Source organism: Mastomys coucha, chromosome X, assembly GCF_008632895.1.
Source record: "Mastomys coucha isolate ucsf_1 chromosome X, UCSF_Mcou_1, whole genome shotgun sequence".
Lineage (NCBI taxonomy): Eukaryota > Metazoa > Chordata > Mammalia > Rodentia > Muridae > Mastomys > Mastomys coucha.
The window spans coordinates 143,893,647-143,898,942 of NC_045030.1; the positions used below are offsets into that span (position 1 = coordinate 143,893,647).

Here is a 5,296-nt window from a genome sequence, read left to right on the forward strand (position 1 = left end):
CTCTCTCACACACACACACACACACACACACACACACATTCACACACAACCTGCTGCCTGCTGGTCATGATATAGAACTCTGAGCGACCCCTCTAGCACCATGTTTGCCTATATGCCACCATGCTCCCCACCATGACGATAAAGGACTAAACCTCCGAAACTGTATACGAGCCAGCCCCAATTAAATATTTTTCTTCATCAGAGTTGCCATGGTCATACTATCTCTTCACAACAATAGAACATTGACTAAGACAAGGGGTGAAAACTACACTTCTCTGTGTGTATACAGATGAATATTTAGAATGCAGTTAGGAATTGTTGCTGGTTTAGTAAAGGCAGTAGTAGGCTGTGCTCTAAGATCCCTGATATTACTAGCTTCAAGTAGTTAGCTAAGTATCCAATAGCAGGCATGATTTCCTTCCTGTTGATCTGGCCTTAATTCCAATTAGAGAAATAATCGTTACCAACAACATGGTACAATACATATCAGGGAATAGAAAAACTCACTCTCTTTGCCTGCTTCCTTCCATCCTAACTAGAAAGTCTTCCTTGGGATTCTGGCATATACTGAAGACCAGCAGAGAGACCCAGCCTTGAGGAATGAACAACTACTGGAATCTTGGAAGTTCAATACATAGGCAGCCATTGTTGGATTACTTGGATCATAGCCTGTAAATGAAATGCATGAAAACCCACAGAAATAAGAAAGTGACATCCATCTCTCAACTAGGCAACAAAACAGAAGTTCTAGGTGGTGAGATCTCTCTCTCTCTCTCTCACACACACACACACTATAGGATATTTGATCCTGTTTCTAGTTGTGTGGCTCAGCCCTTAGCATACAATTTTAATCCTCCGGCTAGAATACAGACACGTGCTTAGTATATACTTTTAATCCCAAACAATGAAGGTAACATTAGTTTGTAGAAGGAAGCACCCATGTTTGAAAGTGATGTCTAACTGAGTGGCAGACAAAGTGACAAATCAGAGAAAGATTTGACAGAATAGGATATGCCCAACTCTCAGGAGACAAGAGAGGAAAGGGAAGCTACTTAAGGGAGTAAGACAGTAAAGGAGAAGAGGATACAGTCCAGGAATACAGTAGAGTTCATGGAAAGCAGTTCAGTAGAGTTGAGAGGGGAGCAGAGCTGCACAGAAGGGAGAAGAAGGCAGCTTTATCAGGAGAGTTTTACAGGGACAGATTGAAGAACGAGCTAGACGCAGGTAAAGACAGAATGAGACAGAGAATGAGAAGGAGCCAGAAGATAAGAAAAAATTACTAGAGTTAGTAGGAGGCCAAGTACAGCAATTCAGGAGAAGTCAAGAGAAGTCAGATTGAATAAATCAGCTGGAAGAGGAGTTGGAGCCAAAACAGCTGAGTTGAACTAGCAAGCCAGAGTTCAAAAAGAACTAGAAAGGTTGAGTTTATTAGGCAGTAAATATCAGAGTCTGAAAACATCTAGATTAGATTGTACACAGTCTAGAAGCTTCCAGGACTAGGCCTAGGTTAGCAGGTGGAGGCTGTAAGCCTTGGAGACAACAATTATAACAGGAGAATAAAAGTTACTTTTTATACACACACACACACACAAAAAAAAAAACAAATGCTAAACTTTCTTTTTAACTGGTGGCACATGCCTTTAATCCCAGCACTTAGGAAGCAAAGGCAGGCAGATCTCTGTGAGTCCAAGGTCAGCGTGGTCTACATAACAAGTTGCAGGCCAGCCAGGGCTAAACAGTGAGATAACTGTCTCAAAATAAAGTCCAATTTAGAAATAAGACAAATCACCTTTATTCCAGGCCAAAGAGAAATTCCCAACAGTTTATCCAGGAAAAAAGACAAGTCTAATGAATGGATTTAAAAAGATGAAATGTGGGCGGTGGTGGCGCATGCCTTTAATCCCAGCACTTGGGAGGCAGAGGCAGGCAGATTTCTGAGTTTGAGGCCAGCCTGGTCTACAGAGTGAGTTCCAGGACAGCCAGGACTACACAGAGAAACCCTCTCTTGAAAAAGCAAACAACAAATAAATAAATAAATAAATAAATAAATAAATAAATAAATAACAAATCATTCTATTCTCTAAGGCTCTTAAATAGTTAAAGAGAATAGGGCTGGTGGAGATGGCTCAGCAGGTAAGAGCACTGACTGCTCTTCCAAAGGTCCTAAGTTCAAATCGCAGCAACCACATGGTGGCTCACAACCACTGGTAGTGAGATCTGACGCCCACTTCTGGTGCATCTGAAGACAGCTACAGTGTACTTATTTATAATAATAAATAAATCTAAAGAAAGAGAGAGAGAGAATATAATGCCAATTCTTCCCATCTCTACTAGAAAACGAAAGGAAATAACACTGCTCAGCAAAATGTATGGGACCAACATTAATTTAAATATACATAGACACTAGAGGAAAGAAAACTATACCAATACTTCCCACAATTATCAACATAGAAATCTTATAAAACAAAAAAAAAAACCTGCAGTAGACTGAAGAGATGGCTCAGTGGTTAAGAGCACTGACTGCTCTTCCAGAGGTCCTGAGTTCAATTCCCTGTAACATGGTGGCTCACAACCATCTGTAATGGAATCTGATGCCCTCTTTTATTATTTTAAAAAATAATAAATAATTCTTTTTAAAAAGTGAAAAAAAAAGCTGTAGCTAATCACATACAGTAATATATAAAAACGGTACTATCTCATAGCCAGAGATTATTCTGGGAATACAAAGTTGGATTCTAAAAGTATCCATGCAATCCACATTATTAGCAATCTAAATAAATCAAACCACATAATCATATTAATTGGTGCATAGAAGCTTTCAATAAAGCAAACATTTATTTATGAAGAAAAACTCTCAGCAAACTCAAACTAAATGAAAACTTCGTCCTCATTATCATTCTGTAACTCTGCACCTCCTCAGCCCTGATACACACCTGGATTTTGGCCCTAAGTAATGAAGAAAGATGTGTCACAGTCAATTATTTGCCCTCAAAAAGTAATCTGACAGTTGGAAAATCTATTTGAATGTTTGGTAGATCTTTCCTTGGGAACTTCCAAGGAAGTCGAAATGAAGAGGCAAGGTTAAATGGGAAAGGGCCTGGCCTTTTACAAAGGGATGTACGCCCAAGATAAAGCCCAAGACGTCTTAAGGATAGTATAGCACCCGCTAAACAAAGAAAAGTACATACAATCCAAAGACAATATAAGCATACAGGAGAAGTGATGGAAGTGGAGGATGGTGCAACCTTTCTGACCTTTCTTTGCAGAAGATCTTGTTTCCTTTTTTTTTTTTAGATTTATTTATTACAGAAAAATAATGACTACAAGCCCAATCGCTCCCTCACACATCGAGGATGACGTCATTCTTCTTGATGACATAAACAATAGCTCCTTCCTAAAAGACAGCTTGTCTTCCTTGTCTTTTGTCTAAATCGCTACTACTAGCAGGGGCAGGAAACAAAACAGGATGTGAAAGAGCGTACTATCCCTAGAAAAACAAAACTAAATAATCACTCAAACCCAACAACTTTCTAAACTTAGACTAAAATTTATATGTTTGCATTTTCTACTTAATGACCATTGCTATAAAATGAATTTGATTTTCCAGAAACTGAGTTCTAAATCAAACATAAACACAAAAGAAAAAAAAGAGGAAGAAAAGAAAAGAAGAGAAAAAGAAAAAGAAAAGGAAAAAAGAAAAAGGAAAAAAGCATCGCCATCACATTTAGTTAAATAGACCTTCCATAGGTTATAAAGAAAGTAGAGTATTATAGAAATAAGCACCAGCTCAGAGTCATGAAAGATGCCCATTTCTTCATGTAAGCTTGAAGCACCATAATGTGTAAGGAAATGCTGTTTAAACATTAGAATTATCCTGGTACCGTGAGATATGATGTGAAAGGCAGTTGATGAGGCAGGCGATAGGACCAGCATAGCCATGTCTCCTTCCTGGAGTCCACATCTATTCACTGAATCATGGTTAAACACCCACAAGCCAAAGGCATGAATAAAAAAGAATCTACTGGTTTTCACAAAGCTCAGAGTTTCCTCTGGAAAAAAAATACCCATTTTACAGACAGGGTTACTGAAAATCCCATTAGCTAAGCAAAGGCCGTTGAATGTTTCAATATGAACTATTGTTTCAGAACAGAAAGAGGGGTCTTGGCTTTCTTGGTCCCAGGGTATCTGTTGAATGCTGCCTGGAATATACATGCGTGGGGAAGGCCCAGCTGGCCCCCAACCCAGGCCTAGTCCTCCATTCTCTAGGACTTCATTTGGAAACAAGGCTAGCTAGTCCAGAAACCAATACTTACAATGATTTGGACAAATAGGCCAGTGAAGATTCCATAATTACTGTAAGTTTTAATCCACTCATACCAGTCAGTTGTCATTCATTCAATTTGCACTGGGCCTCAGTGCTGACAAGGAGGGAAGGGCTGTCCTATAATAAGAATTAATGGGACCAATAGTCCTTGACTATGGAACAATGGCTATAATCCCCAACAGGGTCCACCGGCCACAGTGTAAAAGGCAGAACATGCCCCAACTCCTGAGAGAATTCCAAGCACTAAGCCAAAGCCCCATCCCACACAGGCACCACCAAACAGCTTCTATTCTCTATTGTACCCAAGCTCTCTGGCCTGTGTCCATATTCTGGTTGTCTCTGTCTCTTGAAAGAAAGCAACATGTCCTATATTACAGCTCCTGTTGTACTGTTCTGTACATCTCTTCCTGACCTTGGACATCACTTGTTCAGGAGACAAAAATCAATGGATTCTAGTACAGAGGCAATGCTCTCCATCTGTGCAGCGTGGAAACAACTCATGCCACCTCTCCTCTGCTAGATTTAAAACGGACTAGTTGATAAATGATGGCTTTCTGTGGTTGTAGGTAACGTGTAGTACCATCACAGGTAATAAATGATTATGATACTTATGCTCAGCCTCAAAAAAAAAAAAAAAAAAAAAAAAAAAGAATCTGCTATATATTCTTTCACAGCATATATCTAGGGGTTAGCAAGATGGCTCAGTGGTTTAAAAATACTTGCTGCAAAGTGGTTCAATGGTTCAAAAAAAATTCTTGCTACCAAGCCTATTACCTGAGTTCCATTCCAAGATCTGCATGGTAGAGATAATCAGTACCACAAGTTGTCCTCTAACCCCTGCATGGGCTCTATAGCACACGTTCTCTAAAATGTAAATGCATAAAATATAAAATTAAAAATAGCCGTTCCCTGCAAGTGGATCGCCTAACTCCAGAGAGCACATTAAGCCAGAGACCCGGGCAGGATCCCCTG

General features: G+C 39.6%; 1 long non-coding RNA gene across 2 annotated transcripts in view; it reads right to left on the reverse strand.

The window, feature by feature from the left end:
- Positions 1-5,296, reverse strand: part of LOC116089621 — a 31,828-nt gene that overhangs the window by 12,678 nt on the left and 13,854 nt on the right. The window contains exon 3 of one of the 2 annotated variants that reach the window (XR_004118412.1): positions 508-669. The exons of the other annotated variant lie outside the window; for it this stretch is intronic. This is a non-coding gene — a long non-coding RNA (uncharacterized LOC116089621). The remainder of the gene's footprint in view (positions 1-507; positions 670-5,296) is intronic. 2 annotated transcript variants of the gene reach the window in all.